Here is a 14,431-nt window from a genome sequence, read left to right on the forward strand (position 1 = left end):
GAGGGGATAGGTGAAAGGTGAAAGCACCCGAATGACCTATAAATAGTCTGATCTCGGAGGAATGAGTCCAGTTATCACCCAAAGACGATTGTGGATACTAACAATCGAAACGTCGTGACGTAACTTGGTTTGAAATCTTTTAATTTTTATTTTTCATTTTGGTTAATAATATTTTTTAATTTTTCAGCTTTTATAAATATTTCAATTTTTTATTTTCTGGTTGTAGCTTGTATGTTATTTCCTTGTAATTTCAATTTTTTGTTTTAATAAAATTGTTATTTTTGGTTAATCTTTTTATTTTTTTCAAGGATTTCAAATCAATTTATATTAATTAGACAATGGAAGTCCGAACTGATGGAATACACCACGAAACATTGTCAACTAAGACATACTGGTGTCCATTTTAAACAGCAACAAGCTTATCGAAGCAGAAAGCGGAATTGTCTGACCTGACATTATTATGTCCGGTTCGGAGACATTTATCTTCTTGCAGAAAACCGATGCCTGGGTTTTTGTAGCATTGAATGGAACCTGGTCACTTTCACCTCAATTCGAAATCATTTCTAGATCCTCATCAAGAAATACAACCTCCTGCTGCCGGTAAAGATGTGCCTCGTTTCTATTTCAACATTTGGCAACATCGGTTATAGCTAATAAAAGACAATGAATCTGTTACCTGTATGAGACATACAACGATGACATATTTCAGAGGCGTGCTGTTCTGTTTACTTATGTTCCGAGTTCCGAGACATTCTGTGACATATGACATTTTGTGCACCTAACCTATCTTCCTCTATATAAATAAATAACAAAACAAATGTTGTTTATGTGGCTTGTGGAGGTGGTATTGAACTATAATTTATATTTTGCCCTAATTGTTGAATTATAAAGATAATTTTCCCATTATAAAGTAGAATATCTGGGTACGTATTGATGAATTTGAAAAACTCATAAATTAAACTCAACTTTATTTTGTTCAAACTTGCATTTACTGTAATAACCCAAATTCAGGAACATTCCCCATTGGAAGTGTATATATGACAGTAAATATAGTTCGATTTTTCAATAACACCCTACATAAAACACCACATTTTTAAAACGTAGTTCTTATAGTTCATATCTCCTTCTGAATATTCAGTAGCCCATGTACAATTGAAAATTATACAATAGTTGAGTTTTGAAAGAAAATATTGAGTTATTTCAAAGGTTTTAAATGTTTTTATGAGTCTACTTTGATCTGTAACATCTCAGTGAATACTTATTCAATTTAATCGAAATGAGCGCCCTTCGAATCAGTGTAAAAGTAACACAAGTTGATTAATTACATCAGCATATAACTATGTGCTCAGGATTTGATAGAGTCGACGAAAGCCGTTATTGCCTGGTACTGATTGACGCAGGTTCTACCGGTGAGAAGGTTACCGAAGTGCTAGAAAAGATATTAGTCGGGTTGCAAGAGGTCTGGAGAGTATGGTGGTTGAGGCTGAAATTAGACGCTCAATTCATTTTATTTTCGGACGGTGATTTGTGTAACGTGCGGACGAGTGTTGTCGTGGAGCAGAATCGGACCTCTTCTGTTGACCAACGCCGGATGCTGCTGACCACTTCGCTACTCATCTTCGAGGCTGAAATATCCGGAACGAAATTGCGGAAATTAATTTCGAACAGTGGGCTCCATTAACACTATCAGCGGTTGGTAGCCAAGCGGTTCGGCGTGGGTGCTTTGTTCACTCACTCGAATTGACTGCCGTGTTGGTCGGTGGTTCAAGCCCTAGTCTGAACGATCGATCTTCACTTGTTATCGTCCAACCCGTGTTAGGAACCACACATTAAAAAGTAAGACCTCGTTAATCCTTAGCTCGCATAAGTTTCGACTTCTGAGGGTTGTCGTTCGTAGGGGTGCGACAGCTGGTTAACGGAAGAACAGATTTTAAACAGACAGATTGGCAAGTGCCGGTTAATTTTTCGGTCTGTTTCGGCAGCGTTTCAGTACAATTTGAATTCGTAGAAAAAATTTGTTCAAAAATCGCTCAACGACATCATATAGTTATAGGCTAAAAAAAGTAAAAAAACTTTGGAAAGAAATGAATAGCGTCAATGCATAGAGTACAAAATTCTCTACCGATCAGTATCCATCACGACAAACTGGAATAAGTATTTATTAAGATATGGAGCTACAAAAACACAAATATATGCCTAATAGTAGTTTGTTAAAATATAGCAACGTATATTTCATAAGACAAAACAGTGGTTGGATAGTTCTTTCTAACCCTATTTATGCTATATAGATATCCCATACAGGTAAACCATCCAGGTGTACCACCCTTGCAGGTATACCAACCTAAATTAATTTCATAATTTTGCCTTATCTATTATTTTACAATATATGTTTACCGTTATAGCTGTATATAAAACATTTCATTTTCAACATATATTGTAAAATAATAGATAAGGCAAAATTGTAAAATTAATTTAGGTTGGTATGCCTGTATGGGTGGTACACCTGGATGGTTTACCTGTATGGGATATCTATATAGCATAAATAGGGTTAGCTTCGCGTTAGTTCCTAGTTTTAATCTTCCTCTTTGAAGATGATCACTTGGTGATCGAAACACGTGTCCAGGTGTTGAAAATAACGATTACGTGTTGGGAAAGAAACTCCAGTAATATACATATGCACATGCTAAGGAAGTATCCTCAGCTAACTGAAGTGTACAATTATGTGGATTCATATTGGAAGTATAATAATAATAATAATAATATTTATTGGCAAAGATACATTGTTCAATGATACAAATTGTACGAGTCAATTTCCAAATAAATATAGAATTCCCACAGAAGGATATACCTGTGCGTGGGGTCTGCAGAAATTTGAATACTAATGAATACAATTTAAAATTTGAATACTAATGAATACAATTTAAAATTTGAAATATAAAGTGGTATGAGTAAATAAATAAAAGGTAAGAAGTTTTAAAATTATCAGACATATTATTTTAATTATATCATCAATCTTCTTGTATGAATATGTGAATCAGTTTCTATGCATGTCACTATGATAGTAAACATTTTTCATATCAACGTGTTGGTGTATCTGAAGCCTTGGCAAGCCTAAGACCCAGGTTTTGAGTTTATTCTTAAATGAATTATCACTCCTGATATTTTTTATATGATGTGGGACGAGATTATATAACCGAGGAGCTAGGTATGAGTAAGACCTTTGAAGGATGTTTTTCCGTGAAATCGGGACATATGAATTATTTTTTTGTCGGGTTTCATATTGGTGTTCTATTATCCTTAATTCATGTTTATTATTATGTTGTCTTATTATAGTTTTGAGAAAGTAGAGTTGTCTTATGTCTAGAATTGATGTTTCTTTATATAATGAGTCGGTCGGGTAAGTTCTTTTTTTGAGGTGGATAATTTTCAATACTGATTTTTGTGTTTGTTCTAGGTGTTTCAAAAAAGTTGTGTTTGCTGCTCCCCAAGCAATTATTCCGTATGTAAGGTGGGTTTCGAACAATGCATAGTATAGCATTCGCATCTGGGCTGTTTGTAGGTATGGTCTCACGTATTTTAATCTATATGCAACAAATCTTAGTTTTTTGACTAAGTAATCAATATGTGCATCCCATTTTAGATGTGCGTCAATATATATACCAAGGTATTTCAATTTATCCACTGATGAAACGGAAAGTTCTACGTCATCGTATTTTATTGAAAGTGATTTGAAATCTGGTAGATTCTTGGCATACGAAGTGAAGGTAATGTAAAATGTTTTGGATATATTTATATTCAATAATTTACTTTCGAACCATTTAATTATTATTTTGAAATTTTTTTCTGCTTTTTGTTTCAGAGAATTCCAGGATTCCGATTGAAAAATAATTGCAGTGTCGTCAGCAAAGCTGATTATATCACCTTCCACATTCAGTGAGAACATATCGTTCAGGTAGATGTTAAAAAGTAGCGGACCCAAAACGGTTCCTTGAGGTACGCCGTACTCAACAGTGTGTAGGTCACTCTTGATGTCTTTAATTTTTACACATTGTTTTCTTTGATTCAGATAACTGCACAATAGTGAGTACGGTAGACCTCTGAATCCGATGCTGTCCAGTACTTCTAGCAGTTGATTGTGACTGACGGTGTCGAAAGCTTTTTTCAAATCTACGAATATACATAGGGATGGTACATTATTATCTACGTATTTACTAATGTGGTTTGTGAGAAATGATATGGCGTCTACAGTTGATTTGCCCTGTTGAAAACCGTACTGATTTTTAGATAAAATATTATTTCTATTTAGGTATGCGCTGATTCGCGATTTAAGGATAGACTCATAAATTTTCGCGAAATTTGTAATAACAGATATTGGACGGTAGTTCTCCAGTTTGGTTCTATTTCCAGATTTAAATATTGGTGTTATAATAGCAATTTTGAAGGGGTTTGGACATATTCCACTACTGAAAGACCAGTTTATCAGGTAAGTTAATGGTTTTGCAAGTTCTCTAGCTATTAATTTGATAGTTTCTGCTCGGAGATTGTCGATTCCGGGACATTTTTTATTTTTTAGGTTCTGTATAGTTCGCTCGATTTCTAATTCATTGGTTTCTTCTAGGAAAAAGGAATTAATTTTTCTATTTTTCAGATAGTTTTTTCTGTAATTTGGCCTTTTAAGAATGTCATTTGCTAGGTTTTGACCAACTTTCGTGAAATATCCGACGAATTCATTGGCGATTTGTTGGGGATCATTAATTTTTTCACCATCTTCTAAACAGATTTCTCTTATTTCTTCTTTATTATTTTTTTTGTTAGTAATTTCGTTTATTGTTTTCCACAACTTTGAGGAATCTCTTTTATTATCATCAATTTTTATTTTATAATAGTTAATTTTAGATTCATCCATTACTTTTTGAAGTTTGTTTTTATATTGATTGTATTTTGTTTGATTCACTGCAGTTGGATTCGCCTTCATTGTTTTATACAATTCGGTTTTTTTATGTATCGACTTAAGTATACCATCAGTAACCCATGGGTTCCTTTTGGTATCTCGTCGTCTGATTTTCACAGTACTTGTACTCAGTTCCACGATTTTGTTCACTTTTTCAATTAATATTTCAGTAGCAGCTTCAATATCACCTGTTGAGTAGACTTCTAACCAGTTCTCACCAGCTATGTTATGTTTTAGTTTTTGATTGTCTATGAATTTTTGAAATTTTGGATATTGAGGTGGCTCACTTTTTGTTTCAGGTGTGATAATTTGTAATATGATCGAATAGTGGTCTGTAATATCAGTTTCAAGGATGAATGGATTGAATTTGAGTAAACTATTTGAAGTATTTTTCACGAAGCAGTGATCAATACAAGTGCCAGAGGTGAATCTAGTTATTCTGTTGATGTAGGATATAAATCCCTGAGTATTTAGGACATCTAAATAACTATTTGTGATGTCATCGTTTTCCATTATGTTGATATTTATGTCTCCTAAAAGAATATGTGTACTTATATTCCTTTCTTCACAATGTTCCAGGTATTCTGATAGACTTTCAATAAAAGCATTTGTAGACGTAGATGGTGGTCTATAAATAGATGTTAATGATATATTTTTATTGTAAAGTTTGATTTCAGTTTGTATTAATTTGATTCCATTTTTGAGTTGTAATATGTCATAGGTATAAGATATATAGTTTTTTATAAGGATCATCACTCCGTCATTTTGATTTATAGTACCGCCATTGTAAATGAGATTATATCCATTGATGTTATATAGATCTGGATCTCTAACTTGCCAAGTCTCAGACAAAACCACCACGTCGAAGATATGTTTAGATTCCTCAAGCAAAATTTTTATTTGATCTAAGTTTTTATTTACGCTTCTTATATTAGTGTGTAGTATTTTAATGTCTAAGTTCGTATTTGTCAGTTTCGTGAGTTGTGAAATATTCTCAATAATTTGAGTTTCTATCGTTTCAACTTGAAAGTCTCGGAGATACTGATTCATTTTTGAGTATTATTATTCATAAATTACACTATATAAAGTAATAGCTAATAATAGTATTGATATTCACGAGTACATACATATGTATAAATTAATATACTCACATATTTACAATTTACATATATAGAGACGATTTGTATGTTTTCATATAGAATTACTTGCTGGTTTGTTGACGTGTGATAATGCGGGTGTTATGAATAGAAGTGGAGGGTAATCTTTCCTTTTTCTTTTTATCGTCCGTCTTCTTTTCTTCGGGTTTAGTCCTGGCCACAGAATTTACAAATTTTTGTTCCTCTGTGTGTTGTACCTTTTCAGAATTTCTTTCAAGTCCCAGTAGCTTGTCCAATTCGTTTAGAGCGGTTTGATTCCTTTCTGTGTTGTTTAAAGTAGTTTTCTTCGCATTTTCTCCGTTTCGGTCAAATTGGACAAGTATTTCTTTCTGTTGGCTATTTTCACTATGCGACTTTGGTGTCTGCAATGTAAAGAGACGAAGACTATCTTCAAAGAAGGTTTGGCTTGTCGTGGGAGTCGATGGTACACTCGCTGATTTGGTTTCTTGGGGGACATAGGTTATTAGGTCAGTTTCATTTGTGTCTTCTTGTATTTCAATTTGTTTCAATTGATCAACCGAGTAGACTTCGTTGTTAACAACCAGAGTACGGCCGCGTATTTTGGCTAAGTAGCCCTTTGATCTGGCACTGTTCTGATGTTTTCTAAGGATTTTGTTTTCTTGTCTATCCTCGTAGCACAGGTCCTGTACGAATTGTATGTTTGTACCCTTTAGTTTATAACAGTTTTTAAGTATTGTGGTTTTTTTCAGGTAAGAAATAAATTCAACTTTAATGGCACTCCTATTTCCTGCCTTAATCGGATATAAATTATTGATTTCATTCAATGCGATCTCGATACCGATCAATTCTTTGATTTTTTCCAGAACCGTTGTTGTTATTTCAGTTCCTTCTGAAATAGTCAGACCAAATATTATTATATTATTTTTTCGTGCCTTTCTATCAATATTTATACACCTTGATTCAAGTTGTGTATATTTGTTATCTAGTCGTTTGATGCTAGAAAAACATGCTTCTATTTTTCCTATCAATTTGGTGTTCGCAAATTTGATTTCTTCTTTCAATTCTTTCTTGATGTCGTTGCTTTCCTTTTTTATGGCGTTTAAGAGTTGTTTTAGAAGTTCAGCATTTGTGATGACATCCCCATCCATTTTTAGTTCATATTTCGTGAGAAAATAACAAAAGCTTCACGTGTTTTAATATTTCATTGGAATCCGCTACTGGGTAGATTGGATAAATATTTTATATACACCAACACTTTATCTTATCTTCGGTCCAGTTTTTGCCACATACCGTTTTTCTTTCAGTGTTCGTAGAATGCAGGGAACTTTGATGGTTAATAACGCAGTTTGCACATATATTTTTATTATTTTTTGCTTCGGATTTTCAACAGAAAGAAGTGCGATTTTTACTGTATCTTTTGGTACCAATTTGCACTTTAACTTTGCCTAATAACCGGTGTACCTTGGATTGTTTGGGAGCACTTTAACACATTGTGAGCACAGTCGAATTGATATAAATTAGTGTCACTAAAGAACAGGAGTTCAGAAAAGTTTAGCTAGATTCTAGCAAAACTTTAGTTGTCTGTGTTTTGCCGGTCAAATAACGCCTGGGTCACATAGTCAAAAAAAATTTTTATTTAAAAAATAAACACATCAACCGCGAAGGGTTATTAGCGGAGGAACAATTAGGTATAATTATATTTTATGTAATATATGAATATATTTCAAAAAGGTTACTAAAGAGTTCAAGTTCACCACGTCTAGGGCAGAATTGAGATCACTGGGAAGTCTTGCTTCTTGTCTTTCATATTCAAAAACTGGGCACTCCAGGATAATGTGTTTCACACTGTTGCTCACACAACAAATATCACACTCCGCAGCATATTCTTTCTTCATGAGGTGTTGGTGAGGGGCGAGTAAGAGTGATTGATAGTTCTGGAAGCGCATGTCGGGATTTATCTCACGTAATTTATTTGATTCCATGGCCATCCATCTTTTTTTCCAAGTGTTTGCTATTAGTTTCTTTATGATTTCAAAGTAATCTAAGTGGAAAATTTGTTCAAACTGTGTTGCGGAAGGAGTAACTGTAACATTGCGAGCGATTGCATCGGCTTTCTCATTGCCTCTGATTCCAGTATGAGAAGGTATCCAGATTAGTTTAATACATTTTTGATTCTGCATTAGCTTGGATATCCTTTCCTTTATACGGACAAGTAGTAATTGTTTGGGTATAACTGTCTGATTCCATGAATTGCGCAGAGAGAATCGGTGATAATAACAGAGTTGCCTTCCAGTCTTTCACAGTGTGCTACGGCTTGATCTATGGCGTATAGTTCACCTGTATAAACACTACAGATTGACGTCAGACGGTAGGCAGCTCTTGTTATGAGGGCTGGTCCCACACAGTCAGAAGATTTCGAAGCATCTGTGTATAAATGACTGTATTCCTTGTAATTGGAGATTATTTCAGAGAAAGTTTTTTGGATGATATCATTTTTCCTGTGGGTGGAGAGTTGGGTATTACAGGATGGGATCTTTATGATTTTTGGTGGTAGAGAGCAGAAACCAAGTGACATGACATTATTAGGGACTACAGGATTATTGGAAATTTTTGACATTTTTGCGTAGAGGGGTAAAGCACCTTTATTACTTTGATTGCAAGGAAGGGGAAATATGTTAGTGAAGGTGTAGTGATGAGCGGGGTTGTTTATATAATCAGAAATTCTTGCAGTATACGTCATGGTCATGTATTCACGGCGAAGATCGAGAGGCTGTTCTCCTGCTTCGATAAGTGAACTTTCCACTGGACTATTACGGTATGCTCCTAAGGCTATCCTAATGGCGACATGTTGAATGACATCCAGCTGTTTAAGAGCTGACTTATTTGCAGTAGAGTAGGCAATCCATCCATACCTAGTCTATTTTAGATCTTATTAGCGCCCGATAGATGGTTAACAAAATATTGCAGTCCGCTCCCCAATTGTAATTTGACAAGACCTTCATTAGATTCAAACCATTTTGACAAGATTTCTTAACATTGGGAATATGGACGTTCCATTTCAGTTAGTAGTCAAACGTTATCCCAAGGAACTGTTTCGTCAACGAATTCTAACTGATATCCATTAAGTATAAAGTTTGGTTGCTTGCTGTTTGGAAAATAGGAGGCATTTGGTCTTCGCTGGTGAAAATTGGAAACCTGTATTGAGAGACCATAATTCCAGACTTGGTATCGCCTGATAATGACTCCAATGTGTTTATTTTTCTGCCACTGACAAATAGGACTAGGTCATCCGCGTATAGCAGCCCTTTGACTAATGATTTGATATTCTTCAAGATGTCGTTGATGGCTATGAGGAAGAGGGTGCCGCTGAGTGATGATCCCTGAGAAGTTTCTTTTTTGAGGTATTTTTTCTCAGAGTCTATATCATTAGCTCTCACAGAAAAGGATCTATTTTTCAAGGAAATTTTCTATAAAAGCAAGTAGATTTCCTTGGATATGCCAATTTTTCATCTGTTCCAATACGTTGCGATTCCAAACTGTATTGAATGCTCGACGTATATCGAAAAAGATGGCTACAACCTTGTGTCGATTTGCGAAGGACTCGTGTATGGCTGACTGTAGGATAACCAGATTGTCTGTTGTTGAGCGGTTTTTGCGAAATCCGCTTTGTTGGGGAATTATCAGGTTATTCTGCTCAAGAAAAAACGGTAGCGTTCAAAATCTTCTCCAATACCTTACACAAGGTGGAGATAAGGGAAATAGGTCTATATGAGTCGGGATCAGATGGAGATTCATTCTGTTTCAGGAGAGGCAGTACAATAGAATTAGACCAAGATGTGGGAAGTTGTCTGGTGCGGTATAAAGTGTTGTAAATCCCTGGGAGATGGAGTTTGCCGGATTGTGGCAGTTTCGTGATAAATATATAAGGGATGTCATCTGGCCCAGGTGTATGGCCTTTCACTTCAGACAATGCCTCTTCGAGTTCATCCATGGTTATATCGATGTTTAGTAAATTTTCATCTTCGTCTTCAATTACAAAAGGATTGGAGTCTATGACTTCCCTTCTTTCTAAAAAATTATTATCGTAGTTGACGTCACTATACTGTTGCTGAAATATATTAGCTAGAATATTAGCAATCTCGCGACTATTCGATAATACGATATCGTCATCAATAAGGTAGGAAATGGGATTTCCTTTCGACCTTCGGATACTGCTTATTTTTCCCCATACTTCAGCTATTGACTTTGACTATGCGACTTTGTTCTCAAGGGAGAAATGTCGTTTCAATTTGTTGAAAGAACGTTTGCACTCAATTGTTGCTGCCTGACATTTGTCGTTCCACCATGGTACTGAATAGTGATGTGTTAATTGTGGATTTTCACCTATGGCAGTGTATGCCGATTCGATTATAATTTTGGTGAATTTCTCCACCAGCGTATTCAGGTCATAATCGAAATTTGTAGAAGAAATATCTGATAACTTGGAGTCAATGAGGTTTTCCTAGTGAGTCCATTTGTCATGCTGTACATTCTTGAGTTTCCATGTGGGATGATATATTGGTGTCTGAAATGAGTTTTCATTGCTTTCAATCAAGATTGGAAAATGATCACTATCGTATACTTGTGATGATACTTTCCAAGAGAGCGATGTAGAAATCGTTGGCGTGCAAAAGGCTAAGTCTATAGCGGAATGGTTGCCAGATGTGCTATTGAATATCGTAAATTCACCATTGTTTAATATAACAAGGTTGGAAAGGTTGATGTATTCCTCTAAGACTACTCCGCGTTTGTTAGAAGATACGCAGCCCCATAGAGGATTGTGGGCGTTGAAATCTCCCACAATAATGAAGGGTTTTGGAAGCTGTTAAATTATCGTATCAAGTTCTCGAAAGGTTAACTCTACATTCGGTGGAATATATACGTTACAAATGCATAATTTTTGCGGAAATGTGACAAGAACTGTTATAACTTCGAGTTCTGACGTTATTAATACCATTTTTGAAACGATCGATTTTTTAGTATAAATGGTGACTCCAGCGCAGGCTCTAAGTGGGTTATTTCTAATTTTATGAAAAGAGTTGTAAGATTTCATTTCGTATGTATGTGCAGTCTTGAAGTTAGTTTCCTGCAAACATATTACTAAGGGGTTTTCCTTATTCATCAGAAGTTGGAGTATTTCCAGATGGGGAAATACTCCATTTATGTTCCTTTAAAGGATGAATTCTGTTAATAAAAAAAATGAAGAAAAGGGGGGTCAGAAACTTCAATAGGTTTCTTGTGAGAGGTCGCTTTCGTTCTCAGGAAGGGAAATATTTGAGTTTGTTTCGAGTTCATTATTCAGTTGTTTCATCAATTTTCTCTTTAATTTTGTGATACGAGCTTTAATACTTCGTTCAGTCAGAGCTGGGTATATTTTTGTTAATATATCCATGAGAGAATGCACGTTGTCAGTATATTCACGTGCTATACTGAGAGGATCGGATGACCCGTACATATTTTCCAAAAACTGACTATTTGATTGAAGTCTAGAGAAAAGGTTGTTGATTCATCGTCAAATATCCTTTTCGCTGAAGAAAGGTGTGCAGCTGTAGCGTTTGATGAGGTTTTTTCGGTTTCCTACGAGTTTGCGAAAACGACTGAATGAACCCGGGCTGTTTAGGTGGATTGGAGTCGGTGTTTGATAACGTGGGGCTTGTTACTTCTGATCTTGAACGTTTTTGTATTGGGTTGGTGATTTGTGTTGGAATGACCACACGTTCATTTTCCAATTGGTTTTCGGGACTAACCGTGGTAGGGATATCATTAACTGTTTCCGTGCAAGCGACGGCTACATGACCATCTTTTTTACATTTGAAGCAGGTTAGCTTGTCGTCGGATAGAAAAATACCGTATGGGGTGTTTTCGAAAGGAATAACAATTGATTCTGGAAAGGTAAAGGTATCAGTTTGAACGTAGACTTGCCTCCGGAAATTAAGAATATGGCTGAACTCTGGTTGTGAAATACCGATTCTGAGAAAGGTTATAGGGGACATAAGGCTCAAACCTAGGTCTTTAAGGCTATTTTCAATTATGATGTGGGGAATTGACGGACATACATTTGATAGTATTAAACGAGTTGCGGGTGTTATTAACCTCCGTGCTTTCAGGTTGGTTCACCACTATTTCTCCACCTTGTTGAAGGAAAGTATATACAAACTCTGTTATTGGAGATCCTGGAGGAAAAAATTATATTTTTAGACTGAACTTTGGTTTCGATGGCGATGATGTACTCCTGTATTTTAACTCCTTGGATAGAATTGAAGTGTATGGCTTGCTCTCTGGATGGAAATTTAAAGTTTTGGACTGCAGTAGAGTATGAGTTGGATTGAACATTTGATTGATTACTTTGAGTGTCCCTGTAGTCAGAAACACTCGGTATGTTAGTGGAGTTCATGGTAATATCAGGAATATATGCCAATAATATTCGGCATACCCCTCTGAAAAAACCACTTTATCTTTCGCTTAGGAAAAAAGTCTCACCGATATAAATTGAAGTTAAGATCATACTACACTTTTTACACCTTTTTTTAGTTTTATCACTTTTAGAATTTATTAGCGGACACTACAACCATTCACGACGGATTGTCAGAGTCGACTGGACACATAGTCAAATGTTCATGCAATATAAAGCCAACACGCTCCTTTGATATCGTTATGATGTCAGCTAACTGACACAACTTCACTTTTCGGATCATTCAAAACGATTTTGTGTATTTTTTTGTTTTCTGGTGTTACTGTCTACTGGCACGTCCACTGCGTTCTGCATTATCGGTATCTCTACGACCATGTTTGAAGTCAGCAAACCAACGTCCAATTGTTGTTTGGCGCCATCTATGTATTAGGCCCGAGACTTTTCAGTCTAGGTAGTATGACATTACCCCACTCACAGGGTTGCGGTCTCTTGAATCATGATGTTTTCTCATTATTTTAATGATTAAATTAAACCAATAGAAACATAAAAACAAACAAACCTAATGGGAGGGGGTCTACACTTGTCATAGAAATCATTATCAGTTTACACCAACTGCATATTCCCAACCCACATCAAAATGTTCTTTATCACAGTAATATAATATATCAACATACGATTATCCTCTTAATTATGTCATATAGTTTGAAAAGAATCAGATTCATTTATATTGATTCGAAATTATCAAACAATCATGAACATCCAATAGGATTTACTACCGATAAGGCTGTAATCTTATCGGATAGCTCGTACAATTGGTGTATGTATTTGAAAATGGAGAATTAATTGAATGATACATGTATTATCTAAGAAAACAATTAAAATGTCTGCATTTCTCATTTATTTCCGTATTCATTTTTATCAATACTAACAAATCACAAATTGATTCATATAATTTAACATGGATACATTAAAATGGTTGTTTCTTATAGAATGAACTTATAATAACTTCTGCCTAGGAAATGTGATACTATAGAAGGACAATGAAATCAAGTAATACCTTGTATTTGAAACTTATAAACCATAATAGTGGGAGATACAATTCAAAACAACGAAACAGTGTGGAAATCATAATCAGGTTATTGACAAACATTCGTTTTCGAAAAAGTAATTGAAAATTCACTTCTTAGGAATAGTTTGGTATTGGGATAAAACACCATGAAAATTCTTAGAAATGATATTGAGAAGATACAAAGAGATCAGTAAATGAGAAAGATCTGACTTGTGGCTCTTGCCCAAAACTGTATATTGGCTAAATGGGAAGAACGTTTTTCTAAAGAATTAAAGAGCATACTTAAAAGTAGTTTTGTGAATAGAAAGACCAATTCCACTTTTTAGCAGAAGGACATGAGTTCAATCATGAATACGACTTGTTACATTTAGAAGAGAATAGTTTGAAACTCAAACTTCTAGAAAATTTAAAAATCAATAGATTCAGGAATTCATGCAATTTACTGAATGATTGAATAGAATTGAATAACTCCCCGTTACTAAATATTTTTTCAAATGTGGACACTGGGACATAAGCTCAGCTAATTTAATGCATTACAAACTTAGGTAAAATCAGGTACTTGAAATTTAGGTACTTCAAATTGTAAAATAAGGTTTATCAAGTATTGAATATGTAGAATACAGTTAGTAAAGACACGCCCGAAACATGGCGAAACATGTGTTGCGTTTTTGAAAAATCGTTTAGCGAAAATCTGAATACGTTTGAAAAAATCATGAAAGAACAACCAAGTATATGGAATGTCAAACAGAGAATGAATATAAACAATTTCGCACGCGGAAACAATTACCTTTCATATGTCAGTTTTTTCTTTCTTGCATTAGTGCCATTTTTGAAGAACAAAC

General features: G+C 35.0%; 1 protein-coding gene and 1 long non-coding RNA gene across 3 annotated transcripts in view; one reads left to right on the forward strand and one right to left on the reverse strand.

Moving 5' to 3' along the window:
* Positions 1–14,431, reverse strand: part of dnc (phosphodiesterase dunce) — a 768,665-nt gene that overhangs the window by 611,892 nt on the left and 142,342 nt on the right. The window lies entirely within an intron of this gene.
* On the forward strand, positions 2,747–4,300 carry LOC141481249 (uncharacterized). Its single transcript, XR_012464828.1, has 3 exons — positions 2,747–3,559; positions 3,641–3,764; positions 3,860–4,300. It is a non-coding gene; the product is annotated as an uncharacterized lncRNA (long non-coding RNA).

This window comes from Leptinotarsa decemlineata, unplaced genomic scaffold (genome assembly GCF_025532065.1).
Source record: "Leptinotarsa decemlineata unplaced genomic scaffold, Ldec_3_MD MMD2_tig00000133_RagTag_RagTag, whole genome shotgun sequence".
Lineage (NCBI taxonomy): Eukaryota > Metazoa > Arthropoda > Insecta > Coleoptera > Chrysomelidae > Leptinotarsa > Leptinotarsa decemlineata.